Here is a 15352-nt window from a genome sequence, read left to right on the forward strand (position 1 = left end):
TGAGTCTTTTTCTGGTTCTAGTGGGGCATTTGAACATCATAGAGAGCTATTGCTTTTAGTTTTGGGTGTTAGAGTTTTGGCTAATTGCTTATAATACGTGATTTTCATAAATTGATCTTGATAAAGACATCGTTAAGTGCCATACGGCACCAAAATGAGTCTTTAGGAGTCATTCCTTGAGTAAAAAGGCCGGTACTGATGACAGAGGTACAATTAAAGTCTATATGGGTAAAAACTCAGCCGAAGATTCACATTCCGCCTGAGTGATGGCAGTTGAATTGTTTGATAACATTATGATTTAGAAATGTGGATAATAATGGAAGGAAACATGATAATCTGCTTAACAGAAACATACTGCTTATTATATAGTACGAAAACGAGTGTTTTAGTGTTCTCTTTTAGTTTTGTATGTATCCTAGGGCTAATTATATTTGGAAAGACCTTTTATTATCAAACTACTTTTATTAATTTAACATGTTTCCTTTAGAAAACTTTAAAACTTTTTTTCTAAAACTTTACCTAAACGTGATTTGAAAAAAGGGAGAAGTTTGATTCAGATACAATGACCGTTTTTTCTGTTTATCTTGACTGCAAAAGTTAATTTCATAATCATTTTTGTGAATTTTGAAAACAAGCATGAGATTTTTTGAAAAAGCGGTGGACCGAAATGAATAGTTCATTATTAAATATTAAGATGTTTATTTCACAAAATCTCTATCGCAAACCCCGAAGGGTCGGATTCGAATTTCGGGGATCAAAAAACAAACAGGAAAAAACAAACATCAAACGAAATAGGTCCAAAAATAAAACAAAATAAAAAACTGGTAAAACTAGTCACATAAACAATAAAAATTTAAATTTGAACTGGTCATTCAAAATATAAAAAGAAGGAAATGGAGCAAATATATGTAAAATGTGGGCGATTTCCACAAATATGGAAACTGGGTTTCGTAACTCCCATAAAAAAGAAAGCCTGGCTTTGAAGATGTTTATCCTATTTCTCTCACTGCTATATTCTCAAAACTATATGAAGGATTCCTTGTAGATTGGCTAGAGGAAAATATCCTACCCTTACTGGCCTGTGGCAATTCGGGATTCTCATATCCACTTCTAATTTTCGCAGGTGTTTTTGAAGACCACACTGCCGGCGTGACTGTCATCCATGACATAGTGACCGGTCGCTGTTTAATAAATGGATTTATCCATATTAAACTGTTATTTGTGCGTTTCAATTCCTGTTATTTTGATTCGATCCTGATTCTCATCCCGCAGACGCCCATCAGTATACTCGTATTTTAATCTGCCATTTGGTCCAAAGAATTTTCATATTCCGTTTTGTGTGACTATTTGCTTAAATAAATGCATATCAAGCTCATTTATAAAAAGCCCCGTTCTTCTGTGACAAAAATCGGGACGTCAAAAGGTGATACAGCTGAATTTTATTCTTTACTTCTATTTCTAAATAGAAGTCTCCTTGTCCATGCCCTATAAACTTAAGCCAACTGAAAAAAAATGGTGGCCCAGTTTCTGGTGTCAAACAGTTCGTGGTAAAGAACTGTAAGTAAGGAGCGGGCCAGCTCACTGGTAACCGAAACTCTAGAAAACAGGATTAGGATTTTGATACCAATAGATACATGAAAAGAATCAGATTTTAATGCTGATTTCAAATATATAAGTTTCATCAAGTTTAGTCCTACCCATTAAAAGTTACGCGCCTGAGAAATTTTTGCTGATTTTCGAAAAAAGGGGGAAAGACCCCCTAAAAGTTTTAGAACCTTAATGAACATCACACCATCATATTCAGCGTATCAGAGAACCCTACTGTTGAGGTTTCAAGTTCCGATCTACAAAAATGTGGAATTTTGTATTTTTTTGCCAGAAGAAAGATCACGGATGCGTGTTTTTTTTTTCCAGGGGTGATCGTATCGGCCCAATGGTCCTAGAATATCTTGGGAAGGCTCAATGGAATGGAAATTAAAAGTTCTAGTGCCTATTTTAAGTGACCAATAAATGGAGCGTAACTAGGCCCCCTCCCACGCTCATTTTTCCCCCAAAGTCACCCGATCAAAATTTTGAGATAACCGTTTTGTTCACCATGGTCGAAAATATGATAAATATGTCTTTTGGGATGACTTAATCCCCCGAAGTCCTCGGGGGAGAGCTGAAAGTTATGAACTTTACCCAATGTTAACATATAGTATTGGTTATTGGGAAGTATACAGACGTTTTCAGGGGAGGATTTTTTCTGGTAGTGGGGGGGGGGGGTATGTGGGAGGATCTTTCCATGAAGGAATTTTTCATGGGGGAAGGGACATTGTTATGGAGGGGACACCGGATTTCCCAGCATTATTTAAAAAAAAGATCAGAAATTAAATTTAAAAAAACAAATTTTTCAACTTAAAGTAAGCAGCAACATCAAAACTTAAAATGAACAGAAAATATTACGTATATGATTGGGTTCACCCCCTAGTCAATACCTAGCTCTTTAAGCCAAAGATTTTTTAGTACTTTCATAAGAGCTATTTATTCTAATTAACGGCATTTGTGATTAAAAGGTCATTTTAAAAGAATTGGAACAAAATTCGACTTTAGCTTAAAGAGCAAGGTATTGACTAGGGGGCGGACCCCCTAATATACGTATTAAAAATATATGAATATAGAAGTTCGTTACGTAAGTTAATTCGTAAGTTACGTATATTTATTACGAATAAAAACATTCCTAAATAAAACTAAACAAGTTTCGAGAAAGCAATTTAACCAAATAAAATTAAAATTAATATACAAATTTTGTTTTAATTATTCATGTACGGTGAGCCAAAATTAAAACCTGCATTAATTCAAAAACGTTCAAAAATTAAATAAAAAAAAACAAATTTTTTTAACTGAAAGTAAGGAACGACGTTTAAACTTAAAACAAACAGAAATTATTCTGTATATGAAAGGGGCTGTCCCCTTCTCAACGCCTCGCTCTTTACGTTAAAGTTTGACTTTCTCACAACTCTGTTTTTTTAAGCAATAAAAAACTTTAGCGTAAAGAGCGAGACGTTGAGGAGGGGACAGCCCCTTTCATATACGGATTAATTTCTGTTCGTTTTAAGTTTTAACGTCGTTCCTTACTTTCAAGTAAAAAAACTTGTTTGTTTTATTTATCACATATAGAAATGACCAAATTTCAAAATGGCATATCTTCATTAAGGTCCTGTTTGATTCCATGTCCTTCAGAAAGAAACGCATCTTGAGCCTTTTTTCGAGTGTCCCTAATCGATACAGCCAAATATAGTTTCAAGTTTTTATCTTTATAGTTTATGTTTGCTCTCTGTATAAAGTTCTATCTCAAGTACTCACTCTAAAGCCATTTTTTTAGTAGTTAGGACTCAAAACCGGAAGTCAAGAACAGGCTGGGTTCCGCATCATTATTCAATTCAAATCAGCATAACTTGAACTTTTATTGCTTTTGCACCAATGTAGATTTTTATAGCTTTCATTTAAGCGAAGCTAATCTAAAGCATATTTCAAGAACAAGTCACATTCGAATATATATGCGATATGTCGGGTGGTAGACCGTAGGAGGTACACAGAAAGACATTACGCCTATACAACCTAATTTTCTTTAAAATGATTCATCTTCATTAAGGTTATCTTGGCCTTGCCTACCTGCAACTTTTCGGCTGATCAGGAAAAAAATATCCCTGGTTTTCTTTCTTTCAGAAAAAAAGTTTTGTGACATTTTCTTTGCTTATATTAGGTTCTCTGGCTCAGGCACATTCGGCTGAAAATTTCAAACTGAACAAGGACAAATCTCTTTTGGGCCCTCCAATATCCTCCCATCAAAAATATGTAGTCCTCTTAGCCCCATGCAACGATACATTGAAAGTTTCAAGCCAATTGGAAAAAAAATTCTTTACCATTTTGGGTCTCATTTTCGGAAGTAGGACCGCGCCCCTAACCTAGGTTATCTCTGTGAATTAGGGTCCACCTGACACATGGACTTGTGGTTCCAAGTTTCAAGAAAAAAAACTTGTTGACCTTTTTCGGGTCCAATTGTCAGGTAAATCATTTGTTTTGTGAATTGGGGCCATGGCCCAAGGAATTCAGATATAAGTTTCAAGCTAATAGAAAAAATGAATTGGCTCATTTTTGAGGGCTTGTGTCCCAAATCTATCAACTTTTTGTAATAGGATCCCTGTGGCCCAGGAAATTATTTGATGTAAATTTTAAACCATTCGGAAAACAGTTTGTTGGCCTTTTTTCAGGAGGGACAATATATTTTCTTCCCATTGGAGGCATTTTTCGGGCCCAATTTATGGGGGTGATTTTTCGTAACAAGGAGATCGATCAAGTGGGTAGCTTCACTTATATGGGTAGTATTATTAGTAAAGATGGTGGATGCAGTGAAGATGTTAAAAGTAAAATAGCCTTCGCCAGGTTTTTTTTTCACATTTGAAAAAAGTTTGGAAGAACAGGAAGACAAATCTGCGAGCAAAGACCAGAATATTGGAAGCTACATTGATGGCAGTGGTCAAGTGCGGCTCCGAAACGAGGGTGCTTTGGAAGACGGAAGAGGATTTGCTAGATGTTTTCCAGAGGAACTGTCTACGGACCGTTTTGGATACCAACTTGACTGGCCGTATTTCAAACAGTAAGCTGCACGAAATGTAAGGTTCTATCCCGCTTTCTATCGGTATGAGAGAAAGGTTGAGATGACTAGGACCTATTTTGCTGATAAATGATGACAGATCACGAGATATCGTCCTTTTTGACCATCGATCTAGGGCCAATCATAAAGCAGGTCGTCCGCAAATGGGGTGGATAAAGGTAAAAAATGATTTAAGGGACATCGGAACTTCTTGGTGGGATGTAAAGATGGAAGCTTTGGGCGTCATCTAGGGGGGGGGGTGGCTGGCTGGGGCTATAGCCCCACCCTAATTTTAGGAGGGGCTCCAAATCAGTTGTCACAATTTCTGTCGATTTGATTTGAAGTTTCAAAAAAATACGTAAAAAAGTGTCCTCGATTAAAACAAATTTGTTTCTAATATAGCTGTACTTCACAACAATATATAGTGAGCTTCATTCCCAAACAGATTTATTTATTTATTCCTTTTTCATGTATCATGACATATTTTTATTGCCTTGTTGTTACAGCCACTGTGACCAGCTTTTATTATAATAAAGTAATTGGACCCAGGATCCGTAATAAAAATTATGCGTGTCGGTTACGTGATTCTGGAGCAGTAGTCCCTCTATATGTACATATTATGCTCTCTATATTTCTTTGAGACTGTTTGTGAATCTATTCTGAGTCGTGTATGACTCAGGTCTGCTCTGTTTCTGGACTTGGTAAATAAAACACTATTTTGTACAACGGCCGACTTTTTGCGTTCCTAGTAGCCATAGACGTATTATCAAACAGTTCGGGGTAACGAACTGTAAGTAATGAGTGACCCGGCCCAATAGTAACCGAAACTCTAAAAAAAAGAAATTTTGATACCAATAGATACATCAAAAGAATTGCATTTTTATGCTGATTATGAATATATAAGTTTCATCAAGTTTAGTTTTACCCATCAAAAGTTAAGAGCCTGAGAAAATTTACCTTATTTTCGAAAAAAGGAGAGAAATTCACCTTAAAAGTCACAGCATCTTAATGAACACCATCATGTTCAGTGTATCAGATAACCCTGCTGCAGAGTTTTCAAGCTCCTATCTGCAAAAATGTGGAATTGTCTATTTTTTGCCAGAAGAAAGATCACGGATGCGTGTTTATTTTTTTTTTCTTTCTCCAGGGGTGATGGTATTGACCCACTGGTCATAGAATGTCGCGAGAGGGCTCATTCGAATGGAAATTAAAAGTTCAAGTCCCCTCTTTAAGTGACCAAAAAGTTTGGAGGGGAACTAGGCCCCCTCCCACGCTCTTTTTTTTCCCGAAGTCACCGGATCAAAATTTTGAGATTACCGTTTTGTTCATCATAGTAAAAAAATCTAATAACTATGTCTTTAAAGACGACTTAATCCCCAACAGTCCCCGGGGGATGGGCTGCCGGTTATGAGCTTTGTCCAGTGTTTATATATAGTGTCCATTGTTTATTGAGAAGTATACAGACGTTTTCAGGAGGATTTTATCTTGTGGTGAGGGGGGGGGGGTCGGGAGGGGATGGTTATGTGGGAGGATCTTGCCATGGAGGAATTTTTCATGGGGTAAGAGAATTTTCGTGTAGGGGGCGCTGGATTCCCCAATATTATTTAAAAAACAATCAGAAATTAAATAAAAAAACAAGTTTTTTCTTCTTAAAGTAAGGGGCAACATTAAAACTTAAAACGAACAGAAAATATTACATATATAAGGAGGGTTGCCTCTCCTCAATAGCTCGCTCTTACGCTAATGTTTTTTTTTTTAACTTTTAAAAGACGTTATTATTCTAATTAAACAGCCTTTGCGATTCAGAAATCATTCTTAGATAACTGAAACAAAAATCAAACTTAGGTTATTATAAGGTTATTATTAGTTTAAAAAAGTAAAATTAATATGCAAATTTGATTTTAATTAGTCATGTACGGTGAGCCAAATTCAAAAACTGTATTAATTAAAAACGTTCAGAAATTAAATAAAAAAACAAGTTTTTCTTAACTGAAAGTAAGAGCGTTATTAAAACTTAAACGAACAGAAATTATTCCATATATGAAAGGGGCTGACCTTTCCTCAACGCCCCGCTCTTTGCGCTAAAGTTTGACTTTTTGTCACAGCTCTACTTTTTAAAACAATAAAAATTTTAGCGTAAAGAGCGGGGCGTTGTGGAGGGGACAGCCCCTTTCATATACGGAATAATTTCTGTTCGTTTTAAGTTTTAATGTCGCTCCTTACTTTCAGTTAAAAAAAAAATATTTTTTTTTATTTAATTGTTAATAGAAGCCAGACCGTACGGGATTTTTAAAGTTTCTTACGCTTTTTCTTCTTTGCCTCCAGTCAACGTGTTAAATTTGGCACTCAAAATAATTATTTCAGGAATTTTGTTTCTCGAATTGTCTTGAAATTAAGCTTCTTGAATTTTGAAAAAATTAAAGTGGGAATTTCCGACCATTAATTTTTTTTAGATTTCAGGAAAGATAAGAAAGACAAGAAAAATATATTTTATAAAAGGACAATTCAAAGAATTGAAGAATGATACTTGATCTTACACACCAAAGATCATAACAAAACGAGAATATGCAAAAGGAAAAGATTTGTTATTAAGACAGTTAAATTGAAATTGTACCAACAATCAAAGACCATATATTTTGACTTCACAAACGGAAGGCTTTATTAACGAGGGTGGGGGGGCTTAGCTTGAACCAACTTATAAAAAAAGGTAAGAAAACTAGAAAAACTCAACAAATAAGAGTTATACAAGAACAACCAGAGCATTGAAAGAAAAACTCAAACCTATCAATTGGTGTCAGTTCAAGAAAATTTACGATTGGGAAGAGGAATTTACTTTTTAACATCCAGAGGGAGGTGAAAATTTGTTGTTTTTTACATTATTCTTAGAAAATACCAGTGCGTCATGAGCGACCAATTTTCAGGTGGGCAAGCCCGTATTATATCAATTGCACCGCATGCAATTTATATTGACTGCCATCCTCATAGACTCAACCTTGTCTGGTGATTCCATTCTGAACTTGAGATGAATGGCATCTTTTTTCGCCACTTTCAGAGCTGTACTGTTTTATCGAGAATAGCAGTACACGCTACCAACTGTTTGTTAATGTTCCCCACTGGCATAACTGTTCTTCAGCTGGAGAAATCATCTACTACAAGATGGACATACTGGTATAGATCGGTAATGAGAGTTATGGGAGATCTGATGTTGATATTTAGTGAAAAGGCTCTTAGGAATTTCGATTTCAATACTATGGTTAGAAAATATATTTAAATATATAAAATGATTATATAAAATCAAACTATATAAAAAACATAGTTAGAAAATATTTTTAGAAAAATGAGACATCGGTTCTCAGTGTTACAATGCAACTGCAAATTAATTTCCAACTTACGTTCTCTCTGTATTCATTAAACACTTTTAAATTGCTTCTTACTATTATTAGTCGATTTTGGGAGAGGCCTGTGCTAACCACTGTGAAATAATTGCTCTTCAACAACTGTGAGCCGACCAATTCAGGGGGCCCACAGAGGTTGCTTAGTCCCCTCTTAGTTCAGAAGGAAATGACGTCACTGCTTTGAATAGATTAGGATGGAGGAGGAGTGAGTGCAGCTGCGTTGGCCTCAGACAGTTTGGTGCTGCAGTAAGTAGTTAGTAGTATTTCTCGGATGGATGGTACATCCATTCTGCCCTAGAATGTATAGATGGGTAAGACTATCTATCAACAAGTGAAAATGACATCATTTTTGTACAATCCTGAAAAAGGCTTATGCCAGCTTTGCCTCTCGCTCAAAATAACTATTTTGGCTTTTCCTCCAATTAGTTATGGCTTGATAGCAATTTTCTTTTAATTCAAAAATCAAAACATTTTTTTTTTTTTTTTATTAGTGGGGTTCCTTTATCTTGGGGACTTATAGCTGTAATTTTCCAACTATTCAGGAACAAAACGTTACTGGGCCTTTCCTTGCACCCTCCAAGCCAAATGTGCACCCTGTCCAAAATGAAACGGCCTAGAGCGTTAAGTTGAAACCATCAGGGGATGTTGAACTAGCCAGAAAGGCACTATGAATGCTACTACAGCTATCACTATCACAACTCCCACTGCAACTACTGCTAATGCTAAGGGTATAAAGGTGAAACTTTCAGAGAAAGGTGAATGTGGTGCTGAACTAAATTAATACACACTATGTACATGTGGTCTATCAAAGGGGTGTATAGCAATATCCCAGCCACCTTGGGGGATTACGCGAAAACTTTTAGAACTACAAAAATTGTTACCACTTTAGCTATTACTACTACTGCTGCTATTGAACTAAAGAATAATAGTTTACGTGCATCCAGGTTTCAAAATGGCATAGGTTGAAAATCATAGGACTGGAATAGAGTATAAAGTAAAAACTTTCAGGGAAAGTTTATATTGCTATAAAACTAAATCAAGAGATGCAATGCGCATGCTGTTTGTCATTAGGAAGTATCAGCAATATCTCAAGAAAAGCTTAGAGCATTAAGTTGAAAATTCGGTGCCCCTACTATTACTACTTGTGTTACTACTTTTGAACTAAATCGAAAGGGTTTAAGTGCATACAAGGGTTCAAAATTGCATATATAAGATGTCTTAGGTATAAAACTAAATTTTTTAGGGACAGATGATGGGGTATAAAAGTAAATCAAAGGGTACTATGTGTATCCAAATTAACGAAAGGGCGCATTTGCAATATCCCAAGAACAGCTAGGGGGTGTTACGTTGGAACTTTCAGAGCATGTTATTTAGGAGATTGAACTAAATCAAAAGACACTATGTCCATCCAAGTTTGTCAAAAGAGTGTATTTTCAATATCTTGAGATGAGTAAAGGTATTAAGTTGAAGCTTTGAGGGTATGTTCAATTAAATACGGATGTTAAAAACGTGTTTGTATATTATGTCTGTAATGGCTAAGGGTATGAAGGTGAAACTTTAAGGGGGCGTCAGGTTGCATGTTGAACACAATCAAAATCACTATATGCATTCAGGTTGTCAAAAGGTCTTATCAGCAACATTTCAGGAGCGGCTGAGGGTATTATATTGAACCTTCCAGGGTTACCACAAATACTACTTATGCTACTACTATTACCGCTACTGGGACGATTTACGACTGTGACTGCTTGTGTTTGCGAAAACTTTGCGACTGTGACTAGTTGCGACTCCGATTTCAACTATTTGTGACTGCGACTTTGACTACTTGGAACTGCGATTGCTACTACATTCGATTTGGACTGCAGCAACTACTTGCATCTGCAGCTACTTACGACTGCGACCGCAACTACTTGCGACTGTGAATACTTAACACAGTGATTTGAATACATGCGACTGCGACTTCTCGTGACTGCTACTGCGACTACTTTTAACTGCAACTGTGACTACTTGGGACTGCTACTATTGAACTTAATTAAAAGAGTTTAATGCATTCGGGCTGTCAAAATGGCATAGATGCAATATCTCAAGAATGGAATAGGGAAGCAAATTCAAACTTTCAGGGAAATTGGAGGGGGATGTACAACTAAATCAAAATAAACTCTTGTGAATCCATATTGTCAAAAGGGTGTCTGCAAAGTCCCAGGAAAAAAACAAGGGTATTACGTTGGAGCTTCAGGGTATGTCTTTGGTGATGTTAGACTAAATAAAAAGACATTATATACATCCAGTTTTTTACAAAAGGCATTTCTGCAATATTTCAGGAACTGCTAGGGGTATTAAGTTAAAATTGAAAGGCCACGTTGAGTGGGAAATTGAACTAAACCAAAATGCACTTTTGTGCATCCAAGGTTGCTAAAAGCGAGTATCTGCGATATTTCAGGAACAGTTTTGGGAATTAAATTAAAACTTTTAGGGCATGCGAAGGAAGATAGTTGATTAATATTTGTCTATAATCAAGGTTGTAACAAAATGGGGGTTAGAACAGCGTCATTCCAATATAATACCAAAAGTTATGCAGATTTTCAACCCACATATTTGAATATATTTTCCCGTATCTATCAACCCAAAGCACTGTAGTACAGGAATTGTTGTAAAACTTTGTCCAACATGTTGATAGTAAGCCAAAATCAGGATTCCTTATCATAAGCAGCGCAATAGCGCTGCCTATGTAAAGAGCGATGTGGGCAAAATATATTATTTATTTTTCATTATTATTATTATTATTTTTTGGGGCTTCTGTTGGTTTTAGACCAGGGCACTCCGTATCGAAGGAGTTGTCGTAGAAATTTCGAAAAGGGCTCATTCAATTGGAAATCGAAAGGGCTAATTTCCTTTATATTAGTCGAAAGTGATTGGAGGGCAACTAACCCCCTTCCACGCCTACCATTTCCCAAGATACATCCAATCAAAATTTTGAGACAAGCATTTTGTTCAACGTAGTTGACAAGTCCGAAAATTATGTCTTTGAGGATGACAACCCTCAGCCCTCAGGGTAAGGGTTGTAAGTTATGCCCTGGGGGCATATAAAATTTTTAAAGAAAGGCTGGTCGCATAAACTTCGGAGAGGGCTCACCGGATTGTAATCAAAAGTTCTAGTACCCTTATTAAGATTCAAAGTGATCGGAGGGCGGATACGCCTCCCCACACACCTCGTATTTTCCTGAAACGCATCTGATAGAAATTTTGAGATGGCCATTTGTTGTCGTAGAAACTTAAAAAAAAGCTCTTTCGATAGGAAATTGAAAGGGCCTTTTTAATAGTCAAAAGTGATTAGAGGGCAACAAGCGAACCCCCCACCCACCCCCATCAATCACAAAACACATCTAATCAAAATTTTGAGATAGCCATTTTGTTCAGCGTAGTTGAAAGTAGTTGTGTTACCCCCAGAGTGTTACATGTTTATATGAGCTTCATACTTACACACTAAGTCATTTGCATGAATGTTTCATGTGGAATTTTTTTCGTTTTCATTGTATCTGATGTTAACTGGCTACTTTGAAAGAGGTTTACGACTCGTCTTTTGGTTATAACTGGCAAAAACTAATCTCGAGTTTTTGAGATTTCAAGATTGACACGTTTTAGCTAAAAATGACACATTATAGGATTCTCAGGGGATACATCCATGGACCAAAAAGTTGGTATCCATAACAGAGATTGACTGTATCTGCTGGTAAGAACAGGTAGTTAAAATGCAACGAGTATATTTTTTGAGAAAAGAAAAAATTCCCCCCACCCTTCCAACCCCCCCCCCCCCCAAAGAATTATGGTGGAGAGCCGCACAGAACGTATTATATTAAATGGTGACCGGAGTTTAACCTCCCCCCCCCCGGAAAATAACCCTTGCCCCAGGGACATATAAGGTTTTTATGGAAGGAGTGGTCGTGTGAACTTTAGAAGAGGCTCATTTGATTTGAAATATATAATTCTAGTTCTTTTTTAGGAGTAAAAAATGATGGAGAGCCACTAGCCTCCCTCCCTGACATTCTCTTTTCCCAAAACGGATTCAATTGAAATTGTGAGAAAGCCATTTTGTTACAAATAGTCCAAAAATCAATAATGTCTTTAGGGTGGACACAATCCCCCAGAGCCAATTGGCAAGGGTTGACCGGATGGAGCTCATTTGATTGGAAGTTTTAGTGCCCTTTTTAAGAGTCAAAAGTGAATGGAGGGCAATCAGCCCCTCCCCCAAGCGCCCAAGCCTATCATTCCCCAAAACATATCCGAGCGAAATTTTAAGAGAACTATTTTTTCAGCCTTGTTGAAAGGTCCAGTAATTATGTCTTTGGGGATGTCAGCCTCACCACAGTCCTCGGGACAAGGGCAGTAATCTAGGCCATTCGTTCACTGTTTACACCTAGTATATATTATTGAGAAAGGTATGCATGTTTGAACTTTATTTTCCAAGAAGACGAAGGGTATTCAGGTGAGAATTTCAGAGAATGTTGAGGGGAGTGTTGAACTAAATCAAAACACGCTATGTGTATACGGATTGTCAAAAGGGTGTAACACAGGAATGACTGAGTATATTAAATTGGAAAATTCAGGAAATAATATAGGAGATGTTCAAAAAGGCAATATTTGCATGATAGCAATACTACTAGAACTACCATACTACTCCATTTACAGTATTAAGGGGAAATATGAACTAAATCCAAAGACGCTATGTGCATGCACATTGTCAAAATAGCGTATCTCAAGAATTGATTTGGGTATTAAGTTGGAACTTTCAGAGAATACTTAAAGGGGAAGATTATCTCACCAAAAGGCAATATGTGCACACTACTACTAATACTATTGTTACTGCTACATTGACTACTGCTACTACCTCTATGGTAACTACTTGTAAGGCTAAGAGCACTGAGATGAAAATTTCAAGAAGTATATGAACATACAGGTTATCAAAAGGACAAATCAGCAATGTCATAGTGATGGATAATTGTATTGGGTTGAAACTGCCACGACTTGATGAGAGGGATGTTCTACTGACCAAAAGGCAATAGGTTACTACTACTGCTGCTAGTAGTTCTACCGCTATTCAATACTATTCCTAGTAATATCAATACTGCTACTGTGACTACTATTACAACTATACCTAAGGGTATGAAGGTGAAATTTTAAAGGCGAAAGATGAACTGAATCAGAACACACCCTCTGTATACAGATTGTCAAAAGGGTGTAACAGCAATATCTTAGGAACAGTTTGGTGTGTGAAGTTGAAACTAACAGGGCTTGTTGTGAGGGATGTTGAACTAACCAAAAGAAAAAATTTGCATCCTAATACAACTACTTCTATTCTTACTACTGCTACTGTCACTATTGTTACTACTTCCTTTACTACTGCAGCCGCTAAAGCTTAGGCTACTACAATTAATTTTACTGCTACTATTAAAACTAAAGATATTAAGGCGAATGCACACTATGTCCACATAGGTTGTTAAGCGGACGCATCAGAAATTCTTCAGGAATGGTTAATGGTATGTATTAAGCTGAAACTTTCAGTATGTCTTGCAGGGGTTTTTAAAGAAAATAAAGGTGTTATGCGCATACTGCAGCTAATGCTGCTACAACTATTGTGACTGTGAAAGCTAGGGCATTAAGGTAAAGCTTTCAAGGAATATTTAGGATGATGTTATGATAAACCAAAATAAACAATGAGCATGAGGACTTTCTAAAAGGTAGCAAAACAATACCTGAAGAGCAGCTTAGACCTTTAAGGATAAATTTTGCGGGACTTTGAACTAGCCAGAAGGCACTATATGTATACTTTTAACACTACCACTACAGTTACTGTAACTAATGAGTTAAGGGTATTAAGATGAAACTTATAGGGAACGTTTAGGAGTTTCAATTAAACGAAAAAACTATAAGCATACAGTTTTTCAAAGGAGCATATAAGCAATATGATTGGCATCACCACTCTATAATAGCTAGAAATATCATTGAGACTTTTAAAGGAGGTAATTCGACTCAAAATTAAAATTTATGGTGCCTTTTTTAAGAATAAAAAGATTGGAGGGCAAACAGCCCTTCTCCCAAACCCATTCATTTTCCAAACACAGCCAGTCAAACTTCTGAGACAGCCGTTTTGTTCAGCATAGTAGAACAGTCCAGCAACTATGTCTTTATAGATATTGGGCATGTCAACCCCCCACAATTATGCAATTGGCCCATTATAACTTAAAACTAAATGTTGCGTTAAAATAAATAAAAAGGCATTGTGTTTATGGTTACCAATAAGACACTTCCGCAATATATCGAGAACGATTAGGGGTATTAAGGTGAAACTTTTGGGAACACTACTACTTCTGCTTTTATAATTTAAATAAATAAAAAGGGTGTAATTCAGGGCTCGAAATTATTCCTGCCCATTAGAAAAGGGACTTGACTACCTGTCAAGGGGACTTTTAGGGTTGAAAAAAGGGACCAAAGTGGGAAGAGATTTTGATTCCCATTCATGATTAAAATATTCCTTTGTTTATGAATCAGAAACGGTAACCAAGTCACCCTAAGAATCATCATATTGACGAGCCTCGGAAGGAGCTCATTTTTCCACGAGACGGTCAGTTGTCTTTATTTCTCCATTTTTTTTTTTTTTCAAGTTTTCAGTTATGTTTATTTAAAACAAAAAAAGGAAAGCAACTTCAAGACTAGAAACAAGTAAAAAAACCATCCGTAAGACTTCAGCTTGCAAGCTAACCCATTCACTTCTTCGACTTTTTTGAGAGACTGGTGAACTTGCTTATGAGGTCTGAATTCTTCTTTTGTATGTCCTTTTCAATATGCTTTTTTTCACCTGTTTCGTTTTTTTTTTTCTTCTCGCGTTTTCATGGTATTATCTAGTAGGCAATTTGCCAAGGTGGAGTCCACGGAATCTTTTGAGGCCACCGCTCTCCGTAAGCAATCGATGGCTCCTTTCAAGAGGGCATCAACAATTGCTCGTTTTTAGTTTTCAGAGGACCTCTTTTCTTACAAAGATTCCTCAAGTCTATCTAGCTTTTTTTATTGCAAGAGATATCAACTAGATTTGGTTCCCTTTCTTTCTCTTGGACACTTTGTTCAGCAGCTTGTTTTTTTATTTTGCTCTCCAAACAGTCTTTGTATTTTGACAATACCAGCCTAGCCGAAGTCAACAATTCTTTGGGAATAGGAAACCTTTCAGGCTTGCCTCCATCTGTGTTCAATTCGTCAATCACACACGCCTTCGCATTCAGGACTCTTTCTAACATGGAGGCTCTGTCCGACAGAAAAGATCTTCCCGAGGGCA

Source organism: Artemia sp. Qi Xiang Cuo, chromosome 20 (assembly GCF_049724085.1).
Source record: "Artemia sp. Qi Xiang Cuo chromosome 20, ASM4972408v1, whole genome shotgun sequence".
NCBI lineage: Eukaryota > Metazoa > Arthropoda > Branchiopoda > Anostraca > Artemiidae > Artemia > Artemia sp. Qi Xiang Cuo.